General features: G+C 33.1%; 1 long non-coding RNA gene across 1 annotated transcript; it reads right to left on the bottom strand.

The window, feature by feature from the left end:
• Positions 1 to 6,376: 6,376 nt before the first annotated feature.
• Positions 6,377 to 9,429, bottom strand: LOC126729126 (uncharacterized). The gene is made up of 3 exons (XR_007656516.1): positions 9,185 to 9,429; positions 7,764 to 7,824; positions 6,377 to 6,600 (listed from the first exon to the last, which is right to left on the bottom strand). It is a non-coding gene; the product is annotated as an uncharacterized LOC126729126 (long non-coding RNA).
• Between the last annotated feature and the right edge of the window lie 7,222 nt (positions 9,430 to 16,651).

Genomic DNA, 16,651 nt, shown 5'->3' with positions numbered 1-16,651 from the left:
CACGCTGGTGCCATGTTAGCTATGCTCATAAGAGAGCGGCTGGTACTGATAATGGGTGACCCCAACTCAGTCACGCCAAAAGTTTGACGCGACGAGCCCCTGCTTCGGATTTTGGCTGAAAGGAGGGTAAGAAGTATCTTGAGTCTTTGCCATCCCTGCCCTGACCGAGCCATTTTGAGCTTCATAAAACATGGTATTTCTGGGAAGGGTATGGTTTCTTCATTACTTACTCCTATCTCGAACGTATCACAATTTAAGGTGTAACTAGCGGATAAAGTAAACTCTGGAGGAGGCTGAGAGTTTCAGATTTCAGAAGAATTAAAAGGGTCTCTATATAAGAGAAATAACCTCTTGTCTTTCTTCTTATATGAAGGGCAAAACGGGAGGTATTTAATCTGTCCAGATTTCCAAGAAAATCTGTAAACGAGAATATACCCGTTCCACTTCCCCACACCGTCAATAACCGTCGAATTTAAATGGTCTCGTAAAGGGAAATCATTAAAGGCGCGTTTTGGATAATCAAACGGCAGGAACGCATTGTGAATGAATTCAGAGGAATGTCTCGTAGCCCGGTATGTTTCTTGGGTAGATGAAGAGACACCAATATTAATGAAGGACAGAGTTAAACGAGCCGTAATAAAGGCTTGATATCACCAAAACCCTCCTCCCCGACCAAGAGGTCGGACAGCAGGATTTTGAGGGGCTATTGTGGGGCCCAATAATTAGTGGCCCTTGCCCATTTATTCATTGGGGCCCAAGGCCCGAGCTGAGGAAGGTTATAGCCCAGGATAGGTAATACAAGTACAAAATAGTCTTGGGACATAGCCGAGGACGATTCAGTCCTCGGCACGTCCGAGGTCCCCCTGGGAGGAAGGACAAAAACGGTGTAGGAACAGTTTGGAAAAAATCTAAAAATATCTATGTCAATAGGGAAGGATACGCTGGATAGTTTAACGACCAAGGACAAAGGGAAAGCTGCCCTTACTGCCATTCAATACTCTACACCTGACAGAGCCATACCCTTCAGCTTTTACAACCACCCCCAACCACTCTAGGTATGGGTTGATGGGACAAGTATCAGTCTTGGAAAGGTCGATCCTACACGTGGACGTTAGATAAAGGATACATGCCAGTATAAAAGGAAAAGTAAGGATCCAAAGGAAGAGGCTGGGAAAAATGGCCAAAAACCAGAGCCTCCCAGCCTGCCTCCTGGAGAAAGACTCCTAGGACGCACACGGTTTAATTATGTATGAACACCACAAAAAAAACCCACTGTCTGGTGACCAAGGCTTAACCTTTCAAACCCACGCTCTATAAATGATATTGTTTGGGCCTTTTTACGTGCGAACCCAACGTTATTACGGGTCGTTACGAATAGAGTCATTACATACATAATTTTGTAGATTCAACATAAATAAATTTTTAAAGAATAATAACAATTTTGTACATTCAATGTGCAAAATTTTCAAAAAATGTAAACAATTTTACAACCTAAACATTTTTATCAAGGAATATACACAATTTTGTACATTCAATGTTCAATATTTTTCTAATAATGTACACAATTAAGTGCATTCAATGTACATAATTTTTTAAATATTATAAAAAAATCTATACATTTAATATACATAATTTTTCATAGAATGTAAACAATTCTATGCATTTCAAAGAACACAATTTCTATAAAATTTATACAATTTTATATAATCAACATACACAATTTTTCGTGGAATGTACACAATTTTGAATATTCATTGTACACAACTTTTCATAGAATTTACAAAACTCAATAAATTCAATATATACAATTTTTCAAAAAATATATTCAAGGTACATAATTTTGTACTTTTAATGTACACAATTTTTAAAAGAGTATTCATAATTCTATATATTGAATGTACACAATTTTTTGAAGAAAGTAAACAATTTTTTATATTTAACGTATATAATTTTTCAAATAATTAATTTTATATATTCAATGAACACAATTTTAAAAAAAATGTACACAAGTCTTTATATTAAAGATACATAATTTATTAAAATATGCACACAATTTTGTACATTCAATGTAAACAATTTTTCAAAGAATATACCAAATTTTGTATATCCAATGTACACAATTTTCAAAGAATGTAAATAGTTTGTATATTCAACATATACAATCTTTTCAAATAATGTATAAAATTCTATATATTCAATGTATACATTTTTTTTTTCTAAGAATGTTGCCAATTTTGTATATTCAACCTAAATTTTTTTTCTAAAAAATACACAATTTTATACATTAATAAATGTGCACAAAAGAATATACATAACTAGTGGCTAACCCGTACAATGCACGGGAAAAATACTTAAAGAGATTTTAAAAAATAGTAGTAATATTTTCAAAAGATTTTTTCACTGTCATGTTATCAAATTAAAGAGTTTTAAAAATAGTAGTAATGTTTAAATGTTATCAAATTAAATATATATATATATATATATATATATATATAGAGAGAGAGAGAGAGAGAGAGAGAGAGAGAGAGAGAGAGAGCATGACTATCATGTATTTCTTGATATAAAATAGAATATAATTGATATAAAATATAATGGTTACCCCAATGTCATCAACCATAACAGTACAAAGAAAAGTATATAAATTACAAATTCGAGAATACTATGTTTCCAATAAAAACGGGTAGTAGAAATAGAAATAGATATCATCAAAAGCTTAGATAACACATTAACAACATATATAAATCCCACACATATTTATTTGCTTGGTAAGTGGAGGAAAAGAAATAAGTTTTAGTCTTGTGTTTGATATTTATTTGGAATTTAATTGTATTGACAGTTATTAATTTATTTTCCTATTTTGTTTATGAGAAAAAGGTTGAAAAATAGAATTCTTTTTGGTATTTTATATTTTATTATTTTTGAAGAAAGAATACTTAAAATTATAAAATAAAGCAATTTAAGGACTTCAAACTTGACCAGCTATAGACTACATGTTACGGCAATGATAGAGCATATATACCAATGTTAGTAAATACAATTTTAGTTTGTCCAATGGAATATTTCAGTATCGGCCAATTTTAACGTACCGTTTAAGGGTGTTTCAGAGTTTCTAAAAAAATAATATATATATATATATATATATATTATTTTTTATAAAATAATATATCCTATTACTTTTTTAATTAAAAAAAAAGCATAAAATTTCTTCACTCACTAACTTCACTCACTTGCCACCGCAAGTGCTTCTTTTTCCCAGATGCTCTGGTGAAACTTCTTTTCCTTAGTTCTCTCTTTCTCAATATTTCTTCTTCTTCTCTTCATCTTTCACTCTCCCTCCATGGACGAGGTTACGAAGCAGTGGGAAAAACTTACTCTGACAAATCTAGAGGGGGAAAAGTGTGCTCACAAGGAGGATGTGGTTGATGGCTCCTTTGCAGTGGTAGCGAGCTTCTTAACAAAATGGAAGATTAACCTTGAGGTGGTGGCATGAACCTTTCGAGGTGCGTGGAGGGCAGATGGGGACTTTGAGTTTCGTGATTTGGTGAACAATAGAGCACTTATTGTTTTCACTGATGAGGTTGATATGAATAGAGTCCTTCTCCAAAGCCCATGGTTTTTCGACAAATATCTTATGGATCTTCATAAGCTGGGCAAAAATAAATGCGTCAATTCAGTAAGTTGCGATAAAGCTTATTTTTTGGGTGCAAATTTCGAACCTTCCCAATCACCATATGACAAAGGAAAATGGGGAACGCATTGGTAGCACTCTGGGTGAGGTTATTTATGTTGACGCCCCTGATGGTGGTTAAGCATGGGGCACCAGCATTTGTGTAAGAGTTAATATGGACATCACCAAACCTTTGTGTCGAGGTAGAATGGTTCAATTAGGGGCTTCGGATAGACGGTGGGTATCCTTACAATATGAGCGTCTCCCAATCTATTGTTATTGGTGTGGTAAACTAGATCACGATGAGAAGGATTGTCGCCTGTGGATTCAAAGTAATGGTTCTCTGAGTCGGGATGCACAACAATATGGTCCATGGCTCCGAGCTAGTTTTGATCGCTTACAAAAACTGCAGGTGGTTCGGGTTAGAGGTCATGATACACAGTGGGGTGGTCGGGGGTCAACTAAGTCAGCAAGCGTACGAAGTATTGAAACAATACAGTGGCAGAATACGGCGGGTCCGGTGGTGCCGATGAGTAATCAAGATCCCGATATTTCTAGAAATATTGTGCCATTTGATTTGCATGCCCCACAAAATCTGGAGTTTCCTTCAATTCAAAAAAATTCAATTCCTGCAGACTTTGAGGCCCAAATAAGGAAGATTGATAAGGAACTAGAAAGGAAAGTATCGAAGGAATCTCATTCTGCAGAGGGATTTCAGTTTCTTTAGCTCTACAGTTAAATGTTCTTGGTTCAAAGTCAAATAGGGCTGGCGTCACCCCTTCATGTGGGCCAACTCAATTTGGGCCTCTAACTGAGGTAGATAAGGCCACTCTTGTATTTGTTTTGGGCCCAGGGGATGTGATAAGTGAAGCTTTAAATCCAACAAGGAGGAACATATGAGGGACAACGAAAAAACATGGTAAATCTTCCAATGGTGAAAAGGTTAAGAAGGACTTAAAGGGGACTGGGAAACGATTGGAAATTTCAACAATCTCTAAGGAAGTGGTAATGGGTGATCAAAATAAAGATACAAAATGAAAATTGGATGATATGAGAATACAAAAGAGGCAGACACAGTGGTGGCAAAGAGGTCCAAGTTGGAGGATGCAATGTACTTGGGGAAGGTTTTTGAGGAACAATTTGGATCGGCGGAGGTTGGTAAGTAACCCCGCCGGAATCAATGAATACATTAAATTGGAACTGTCAGGGGTTTGGGAACCCCATACAGTTAATGCACTAAGAAAGATAGTGCAATTTGAAGCTCTCGGTTTGGTTTTTCTTATGGAGACCAAACTTCCTCTAAGGGCCAAGAACTGAATGTCCAATATAAAAAACTCTCTAGGATTGAATCAGAGCCTAGTAGTTCTTAGTGATGGGAAAAGTGGTGGTCTAGCTTTGTTCTGGAAGCCTGATGTCAAAGTGAATGTACAATCTTCTTCTCGCTGGCATATCGATGCCGTCATTGATTCTGGTGGTTCTAATGGGAAATGGCGATTGATGAGGTTCTATGGAAATCTTGATACCCGTGGAAGACCAGATTCATGGGCACGCCTATCTCAGCTTGCTGCAGTAAGTAATCTCCATTGGTTATGTGTGGGAGACTTCAATGAGATCCTTAGTGTTACGGAGAAGCAAGGTGGGGTGCATAGGCCATCTAGGCAAATCGATAACTTTAGGTGCTGTATTAATTCTTGTGGTTTAATGGACATTGGTTATGTGGGCTCTTGGTTTACATGGAGTATGTATCGAAATGGTTTGGGTTGGATACGGGAAAGAATTGATTGTGCTTTTGCTACAATGAAGTGGCTTAATATGTTTCCCAGTGCTAGACTTCATCACTTGGCTTCCTCGGCTTCTGATCATTGCTGCTTGATGTTGAGGACAAATAAGAGGTTTCAACGGAGAAAATCAAAAAAGTTTTTTAGATTTGAGTCCATGTGGCTTAAGGATGGAAGATGTGGTGATATTGTGAAGGAATCTTGGGCTGAAGGAGAGCTTATAGGGAGAGGGAACATTTTCTCTTCTTGTATGGATAGATGCAAAGAAGCTCTGATAAAGTGGAACATGCAAGAATTTGGCCATATTGGAAAAAAACTAGCCAAGGCACAAGAGTTACTTCAAGCTTTGGAGGCAAGATCAGTGGGGATGTCAAACACCTTGGAGGTATGCAAACAGAGGGCATAGGTCAATCGCTTGTTGGATTTGAAGGAGCGAATGTGGAAACAAAGGTCTTGTAACCCGTGATTAAAAGAAGGCGACAAGAATATAAGATTTTTCCATGAGAAGGCCAACACTGGAAAACAACGCAACACTATTCTAGGGGTCATGGATGAATATGAAAATTGGCATGAGAATGAGGAAAAGATAGCTAAAATCATAACTGAGTACTATTAAAAGCTCTTCACCACCTCCCAGCCCGTTATTAGTCCGGAGTTTCTTGATGCAATACAAACAAGCGTGACCCCCCCAGATGAACCATATGCTCACCAAGGTTTTTACTGCTTCTAAGGTTAAAAAAGCTCTTGGCTAGATGTCACGATCCGAACATGTACTTCAGAATTTAGAGCATGACTAGCATGTTAATATCAAGCCTAAACCTAGTATTAACAAGAACCAACTAAACTTTTTACAAAAGATTTCCTCTTTCTTTTCATTCTTGTTTCTTTACTTTTTGAGGTAACTTTTTACTTGATATTCAGAGCATCTACATTGTACTTCAACCGATAACACAATCCACCGGTTATTTAAATTCTAAATTTCACATAATACATCTCTTAATACTTTAAGGTACACAACTTCCATTAGATCTTAAAATACACAATACTACAAAGCTAAACATTAAATACTAATTTGGGATTTATATATTAAAACTAAAACCAGCTCATTCCAAAACTCGACTAAGGCTCCCTTTGCTCCAAAATAAAACCTGCTAACTGAAAGAGTGGAAGGGGTGAGTTATATAGCTTAGTAAGGGCAAGATACATAAGAATTTAATAAGAATGCATATAAATCAAATCATTTCATTTTATAAATGTTCAGATTGGAGAACATCTTTTCATGCATAGTATTTTATACTATTTCTAATAATAACTTATATGCTCTTCGTAGGAAAATAATTGTTCTCCTTTTTCTTTTCAGAATAATATCACCAAAACCTTTCGGATTGAACTTCTTTCATTTCTTACAAAGTCACCAAATATGATATTGATTATTTAAAATCATATACATACATACATAAATACATATATATATATATATATATATATATTCTCTTTACAAAATAATCATTTTAACTTAAATCAGATAATTGGTAACTTTGTCTTAAACTAGAAACATCTTAAAGAATAACAAAACTTTTCTTCATAAACTTCTTTTCGTAAACTATTATAATTTTTATAGTCATAAAACTTAACATTTCATAAAAAACAGATATCTAATGACTTTTTAACATAAACTTGTACTGTCATCAGAAACTTTATCTTTACAAAACACTAAAACCTTTTCATCAGATTCTTTATCTTTAAAGTACAACAGAACTTCAAAAACTCTTATCTTTAAAGAACAGCTTTTCTTTTCATCAAAAATTTCTTTTCATGAGAGCTTTCAACTTTTCATAATGCATAAACAAAATCATTCTCTCATGATCAATAAAATAATATAGTTGCTCATAGCATATTGGTTAGTCCATATCTGATAAGTCTGTACTTATGAGCGCAGACACACCACCATCCTTAACACTTACTTTGATTGAGCGTGGACGAACCACCATCCTTAATACATACTTTGATCGAGTTCAAATTACAAGAGGACATAACTCGAAAACGTTTCGTACTTATACTTCATATTGACATTCATAGTTTATATAACATTTCACAATAATAACATTTCCATTATTTTCTTAAAACATCATGTTCGTGGAAATTAATAATAGCATCAATATGCTTAAATCATATACATAAGGTTTTGAAAACTCGCGAACATACCTTTGTCTGAAACATGATTATATGTCATATATTTAATAAAAAACCTTTTAATGCATAATATACTTTAAAATAATTTCATGACTTACCAAATGCCCATATAACTTATCCCTTACCTGAAAGTAGAGGAATCGAGAGCTTAAAGTCGAAGGAGCTCAGATCTAGGGTTGGCAACACCTAAACCAAATATCAAAGGTTATTACTATCAATTATTCCTCATCATAAACTTACACATTAATCTCAAAACCTATATCTTAGAACCAAGGAAATCCTAATCACACCTCAACGAGGTTCCCATAAACACAAAATACATTCATCAAACAACATGATGCACTAAATCATAGAGAAACCAACATTCTCACATTAGTCTCATATCTCTAGAACGGCCAACTTCATTTCAGAAGGTACTTTGAGATTAGGGCAATAATGCATGCATAAACATAAAATCCTTTAAGCATGGTCATGTAATCATATACACTCATAAGGCAACATACAACATGTTGAACAAAACAATTTCATAAATACAACCGTCGAATGATTTAGAACCCCTCTTTTGAATACTAAATCTTGAACCAAGTTATGCAAAATTAATCTATGATCTAGACATACCAAAAGATAAGTATATTAAATTATAGCTCAAAACATTCACCCTAACTTTAGAATTAAATTATCAAAGTTAGAGTTATCATTTACTGTTTGCTACTCATTTCAAAAGCATATGCTTCATTTATAAAATACAAACAGGCTATCTAAACACATCCAATATTCATGCAATTTTACAGAGAAACTCATCTAGATGTCTAGTAAATACCATATCAATTTCGGAATCAAATCATGAAACCATAATTTACTAAAAATCATATAAGACAACATGCTCAAATTTGTCCTGACATAATTTCATGCAACTTAGAAATTAAACCATTATTTTTATATTGATCCAAATACTGTGAGACCACTTACATAACAACCACACGTGTCTTAAATTTCATAGGAAATATCCCTAGCATCCAAATTCACTATATACAATGTAATACATAATTTACCATGTGTAAATACAAAATCTGTCACAGTGACAGCTTTGAAACATTTTCTTGTAAAACTATAAAATGATCGCAAATAGTCTTATTATCATATGAAGATTTTTATACACTCATTAGACATGTTAGAAAACACTTATATATGGTCATTTAATCATTTATCGCAAAATTACCTACAACAAAAATCCTAACAGTAACATCAAAAGTACTCATCCTAACTATTCTTACTTCCTTAATCATATACAATCATTAATTAATAAAACCCTATTATACCTTCAACAAATCACCAACACAGTTTCAAAACTTCTTCAAACAACATATATATATATATATATATATATATATATATATATATAGACTTACAAGTTCATGATTTCCTAATTTCACAAATCACAAATTTCAGTTTCTAACAATCAGATTAGAGAACATAGAAGTGAAACTAAAGAAAACCATTCCACCATTAAAATACCCATAATAAGATGAGGTTTTTATTTACTTACCCACAAACTTTAAAGCTGAAATCTTAGGACTAATCTTTTAATTTCTTCCTTAGAGTGAGATATATGGTTCCGGTGAGAGAGGGAGGGATGTTGGTGAGAGAGTGAGAGAGAGGTGTTGCCGAACAAAACAAAGAAAGAAGATGAACAGAAAAGAGCAAAGAAAGAAGAACAAAGAGTCTTCTGGTATAGCCAAGAAAAGATAAGAGAAATATCTTGGGTGGGGCACGTGTTGGCCAAGAGAAAGAAGGTTGATGGGTCTCCCTTTAGACTTTTTTAAAATTTACTTTCCCCTCCCCCCCCCCCCCTCTCCCCTTTTATAATCTTATATTCTAGAAAGGCCCAAACAACGATATAACTTTACATAAAACCCTTACCTTTATAAACTTCTTTTTATCATTAAAAGAGCACATATCTTTTATAATATCACAATATCAAAGTTTTATGCACTTTAAGTAATTAAGATAATAACAAGCATATAAACCCTTACCTTAAACACTTAATTAAAAACCAATAACTATATATCTAATAACTCAACCACTTAATATAATTTTGTACTTACTTAGTATATATTCATAATACAATTAACCCTTCAATTTTCTATAATATTTACAATTCTTATTCAAAGGCATTATAAAATAGTATGGTTATTAAATACTCTGCTATTAATTATAAAAAGAAAGTGGCTTAAAATAATAATTTGCCACTCAAACACATTGTTTAACTATAAAGTTGGGTTGGGATGTTACACTAGATGTATCAACTAAAATCGCCGGGACTAGACAGTATGCCCCCCTCTTTTTTATCAGCATTTTTGGCCAGTAGTTGGTGATAATGTAGTTACTTGTGTGCTGGATTTTTTAAATAATGGTACTGCCCCCCTTGATTTTCATGAAACCCATATTGTTCTTATTCCTAAGGTAAAGAGCCCCACAAAGGTCTCGGAATATAGACCCATTAGTCTATTTTATGTTGTTTATAAATTGTTCTCTAAGGTTCTTGCTAATAGGCTTAAGACCCTTTTACCATCTCTTATTACCGAAAATCAAAGTGCTTTCCTATTTGAAAGGTCGATTATTGATAATGTGCTTGTTGCTTTTGAGATTATGAATACTATCAGTCAAAGGAGAAGTGGGAAAATGGGTTCTATGGCTCTAAAACTTGACACGAGCAAGGCTTTTGATAGGGTTGAATGGAGTTGCACAGAATAAATTATGAGGAAGATGGGTTTCCATTCTAAGTGGATTACTATGGTAATGAATTGTGTTACTTCTGTCATATATTCTATTCGCATTAATGGTGTTCCTCATGGGCGTATTACCCCTTCTAGGGGTTTACGTCAAGGGGACCCTCTCTCTCCTTATTTGTTTCTCTTGTGTGCAGAAAGTCTTTCAGCCTTAATCCATAATGCAGCAAGCTGGTTTGGCACTCTTTGGGGCCTTTAGGTTTGCAAGCGAAGTCCTCACATCACTCATCTGTTCTTCGTTAATGATAGCTTACTCTTTTGTAATGCTACAATTGCTGATTGCAAAGAAATCCAAAGATTGTTAATGGTGTATGAAAGAGCAACAGGGCAGCAGGTGAACATGCAAAAAACCTCATTATACTTCAGCCTAAACACACTTGAAGAGATCCAAGAATATGCAAAGCAAAGCTTTGGAGCCGATATTATCCACCAACATGAGAAGTACTTGGGTTTGCCATCCTTGGTGGTAGGAATAAGCGAAACACGTTTCAGCAACTGAAGGAAAGAGTGTCTAGCAAGTTGACGGGCTGGAAAGAAAAGTTCTTGTCCATGGCAAGAAAGGAGATATTGATCAAAGCTGTTGTTCAAGCAATCCCTACTCACACTATGAGTTGTTTTCTTCTTCCAAAGTCCCTTTGTGATGAGCTAAATAGTATGGTGAGCAATTTTTAGTGGGGGCAGAAAAATTATGACACTACAAAAAACGCGTTTTTAAGTCGCGTTTTTGTAAAACGCAGCTACAGGCGCTACAAAAAAGATTGCTATTTGCGACGAAACTTTTTTGACGACTACAAAAAGCCGTTGGAAAAACTAGCTTTTTTGACAGCAAGTCTCTTTCGTCGACAATTACTCGTCAAATATTAAAACATTTGTGACGGCAAAATAAGTCTGTCGAAAATGCCTATTATTTTTGTCGAAAATATGATTTTTTTTGGAGGGAAGTGTTCCCGCCTTACTTTTTGTGACCGAATAAAAATATTTGTCGCTAATAAAGTATTATTTATGACGACCGGAGAAAAACCGTCGGAACTATTAACACTTGTGACGGCTTTCATGCATCGAAAATACCAAAAATATATTTTTTATGGTGTTAGTATTTGTGACAAACTTTCTTCCATCGTAAATATAAAAGAGAATATTAGCGATAGACATAAAGCCATCAAAAATGGTAAAATATTTTGGAGGGAAAATCCCCCCCTTAGTTTTCACATTTGTGATGGCATTTATCCATCACAATTATTATTTTTTATTTTTCTAATTGAGTTTGTATTTGCGACGAACATGTTGACCGTCGTAAATAGTTAATTTGTTTTAAAAGAAAGAATGTATTAGTGATGGACTTGGATCCCTCACAATAAATAAGATTTGCGATGTACCTAAGCCGTCGACAATGATAATTTTTTCAAAGGGGGAATTCATGCCCTTATTTTTCATGTGTTTAACTCTTTTTTTTTTTTTTCACTATATATTGCATTTGTTATTTGCAACGAACATGTTGGTTGTCGTTAATAGTTAAAATTTTCTTAAGAAAAGAAAGTACTAGTGACGGTAAGGTAAATCCGTCACAATAAAGATTATTTCCAAAATACATATGGCCATAAAAAATGGTTATTTTCTTTGAATGGTGAATTTTCCTCAATCTTAATTTTAAAAGCTGCTTAAAAACATCTTTCAAGACCCTCCAAGTACTTAAGGGCTATTTTGGTCATTTTAGAGGTAAAAGGTATTTTGATCATCTTAAAGGTTTGAGGGGCACTTTGGTCATTTTGTAGGTTTTGGGTTGTGTTTTGGTTATTTTAGAAGTTTATGGGTATTTCAGTCATCTCCTAGCTTTGATGTCGTATTTCAGCCATTTTGGATGGTCGGATTGTGTCAATAGGGTTAATCAAAGTTTTCCATTAGGTGGGTACAACAATATGTGTCCATCATGCAACTAGATAGAGATCCAAAATTTGACCATTGGATTGGAAGAAAGTGGTGAAATATTTGTGTTTGTAAATTACAGTGACAATCAGATAGCCAGATTGTGAGAACAGAGTAGTCAAATCTTGCAAAAATTCGTCAAAGACTATTAAACTTGTTCAATCTTTGGTCAAACTTCAAAGTTGGTTCTAGGACCACTAGATTTGATCAAATTAGGTTGATCAGGGAGGATTTAATTGGGTTTTGGGTATTAGTTAGTGTTTTAAGGTTTTCTTGATTTTCATGTTTTTATCAGTTTCAAATTTTAAAATAGCAAAACAAGGTAGTCAAAAGTCACATACAAATTCATTATGGTCATTTTGTAGATTTTGGGTTGTGTTTTTTAGATCATTTTCTCAATTCTTAGTAATGTTTATAGAGTATATAACTATCTTGAAAGAGTATTGAATATTTTTAGTGATTGAAGTTTCATGATAGGTGGATACAACAACACGCTTTCATCTTATGCCATAATCTGATTTAAAATTTGACCATTGGATTGAAAGAGTGTGATAAAATATTTGTTTTGATGAACTTTGAGCTCAATCAAACGGTTGGATTGTGAGAACGTGACCAATCAAAATTTCTTGATGTGTTGGTACAATGATACATGTCCATAATGTTCTAGACATAAATCCAAAATCTAACCGTTGGATTGGAATAATGTAATGATATATTGGTGTTTGTAAAGTATGACAAAAATCAAATGGTCGGATTGTGAAAAATGAGTAGTCAAAGTTTGCAAAACTTGATCAAAATTAGTCAATATTTGGTCAAACATGGTCAACATTGAAGTTGGGTCTATGACCCATTGGAAAACTAAAAAATTGTGGGTACATAGTAAGTAATCCCTTCACTACATCCACATCTTCATTTTTTAAATCATCCACAAGTCACATTCACATTCAAGCTTTGGACAATGCGAAGAATGTCTCTCATCTCTCTTCCTATTTTAAATTGAGATATTGAATAAATAAAAAATCTATCTTCTTTTATCAAAAAAGAAATCTTGATGTAAAAAAAAAAAATGCAAGAAGTGAGATTTCATAGTGTTTCTATATTTTATTAATAATAATAATAATAATAATAAAAATAAAAAGTGATATTTCAAAGTGACAACAACAACAACAACAACAACAAAAAAGGTAGTGGCGTGGTTGTCATAAATGAAATAAATAGTTTTGTTATAAAAATAAATAAATAAATAAAGTTATATTGATTTAAAACAAACCCAGCCATGCCCCTTATTATTATTATTATTTTTTATAAAAAAGAAAACCCCACAATATCTTTTTTATCATTTAGTAAAAAAAAAAAAAAAAAGAGAAAAAAGAAAAAGAGGAAAAGACAAAACCCTAGCTCCCTAGCACTCTCCCTCTCCCTTTCACTAAAAAACCAGCGCCCCCACCTTTTTTTTTTTTTTTTCAATCCCCTGCCTCCCTTGCCCCCTCACTCAATTAACACACCTATTTCACTATTCACTAAAAAACAAGCACCCCCACCTTTTTTTTTTCCTTTTCAATCCCCTGCCCTCCCTTACCCCCTCACTAAATTAACACACCTATTTCACTAAAAAAAATAAAAAAATAAAAAAAATAAACCCTTATCTCCATCTACTGTTCATTCTCAGTCTTTCTCCCAATCATAATCAAACCCAAAAGGTTGGTCTTCTTAGATCCTTATCTTTGGATTTTTTTTTTCTTTTTTGTTAATGTATTGTGGTTTAGTAAATTTATTTGCTTGTTTATTTCATTTATCTGAATTTTGGGTTTGGTTTAGATATACCTCTTTCATAATATATCATCTAGTATTTTAGGCAAAGTTCTTGATAGTTTGGTACTAGCTCATAGTGTAATGTTTGTGTGTATTGGTGGCCTCAACCAATCTATTTCACTATTCACTAAAAAACACCTATTTCACTATTCACTAAAAAACAAACGCCCCCACCTTTTTTTTTCTTTTCAATCCCCTGCCCTCTCTTGCCCCCTCACTAAATTAACACACCTATTTCACTAAAAAAAAAAAAAAAAAAAAAAAAAAAAAAAAAAAAAACCCTTATCTCCATCTACTGTTCATTCTCACTCTTTCTCCCAATCATAATCAAACCCAAAAGGTTGGTCTTCTTAGATCCTTATCTTTGGATTTTTTTTTTCTTTTTTGTTAATGTATTGTGGTTTAGTAAATTTATTTGCTTGTTTATTTCATTTATCTAAATTTTGGGTTTGGTTTAGATATACCTCTTTCATAATATATCATCTAGTATTGTAGGCAAAATTCTTGATAGTTTGGTACTAGCCCATAGTGTAATGTTTGTGTCTATTGGTGGCCTCAACCAATCTATTTCACTATTCACTAAAAAACACCTATTTCACTATTCACTCATTTAACACACCTATTTCACTATTCACTAAAAAACAAGCGCCCCCACCTTTTTTTTTTTTTTTTTTCTTTTCAATCCCCTGCCCTCCCTTGCCCCCTCACTAAATTAACACACCTATTTCACTAAAAAAAAAATTAAAAAAAAAAAAAACCCTTATCTCCATCTACTGTTCATTCTCACTCTTTCTCCCAATCATAATCAAACCCAAAAGGTTGGTTTTCTTAGATCCTTATCTTTGGATTTTTTCTTTTCTTTTTTGTTAATGTATTGTGGTTTAGTAAATTTATTTGCTTGTTTATTTCATTTATCTAAATTTTGGGTTTGGTTTAGATATACCTCTTTCATAATATATCATCTTGTATTGTAGGCAAAGTTCTTGATAGTTTGGTACTAGCCCATAGTGTAATGTTTGTGTGTATTGGTGGCCTCAACCAATCTATTTCACTATTCACTAAAAAACACCTATTTCACTATTCACTAAAAAACAAGTGCCCCCACCTTTTTTTTTTTTTTTTTTTTCTTTTCAATCCCCTGCCCTCCCTTGCCCCCTCACTAAATTAACACACCTATTTCACTAAAAAAAAAAAAAAAAAAAAAACCCTTATCTCCATCTACTGTTCATTCTCACTCTTTCTCCCAATCATAATCAAGCCCAAAAGGTTTGTCTTCTTAGATCCTTATCTTTGGATTTTTTTTTTCTTTTTTGTTAATGTATTGTGGTTTAGTAAATTTATTTGCTTGTTTATTTCATTTATCTAAATTTTGGGTTTGGTTTCGATATACCTCTTTCATAATATATCATCTAGTATTGTAGGCAAAGTTCTTGATAGTTTGGTACTAGCCCATAGTGTAATGTTTTTGTGTATTGGTGGCCTCAACCAATCTGTTGATTCATGGGAAGCGTTTTTCACTTGATAATAGTGCTTTGTTCAATTTGTGTTTTAACCTTTTAGTGTTTTCCCTTTTTGAGTTTGCCTCTTCTTTGTTAGTAAAGTTCCAAGTAAAGACAAAAGTAGCTTATAGTTAGATAATAGGATTGGTGATTATATTATTCTTTTATTATTTATATTCAATATATATTGATGGATCATATTAGACTAAAGAATAAATGTAGTTCAAACACACACACGTGTATATATAACAATTTGTAAAGTTATATTATTTTATTTATATTTATATTGAAAATGAAAAATACCAAAGTTCTAAATTTTTTTTTCCAATATTTTCTATAAATTAACTTATGATATGATAAGTGGTTATTGGAGGGAACAATCAGTCAATTGAAAGAGGTGATAGCTTTTATTATAGAAAATGTTTTGAAATCGATGGGCTTTAATTATATGCAAGAAACTACTACACATAAATATTTTCTCAGTATAATCAACATTAAATTTTTTTTGCTATTTTATTTAGGTTGTCGAAATAAGTGATAAATTTGCTCATTATAATTTTCAATTAATTGTTATTGTTGGTACATATGTGCTTTCATGTGACTTGTTGTGGTGATGGATATATTGTTAAGGGTGATGGAGATGTACTATTAATATGGTTATTGGTGGTAGATGTATTCTTTTAAGTTCTCATTAACTAGAACACTACAATGTTCTTATATATTTATTCAGTTTAATTTAAAATATTGCAGACCAATGCCAGAGGAGGAGATCACAATGTAAATAATGACACAAGATGACTATGAGGAGGAAGATGACTCTTAGATGGAGGACGACACTGACTCAGATGCTAATTGATCTTCCAATATTTATGCTTTCAAGTTTAGTGAAGGATATAATATAGCCTTCGTGTATTATTGAACAACATGCTATTTTGTAGACCTTTTAATATTTTCATTTTTAATGCACTTATTAGTTTTGAACAATTATGG

Source organism: Quercus robur, chromosome 5, assembly GCF_932294415.1.
Source record: "Quercus robur chromosome 5, dhQueRobu3.1, whole genome shotgun sequence".
NCBI classification, from domain to species: Eukaryota; Viridiplantae; Streptophyta; class Magnoliopsida; order Fagales; family Fagaceae; genus Quercus; species Quercus robur.
Note: the sequence above shows the minus strand (reverse complement) of the source record. Positions and strands in the feature narration are given on the sequence as shown.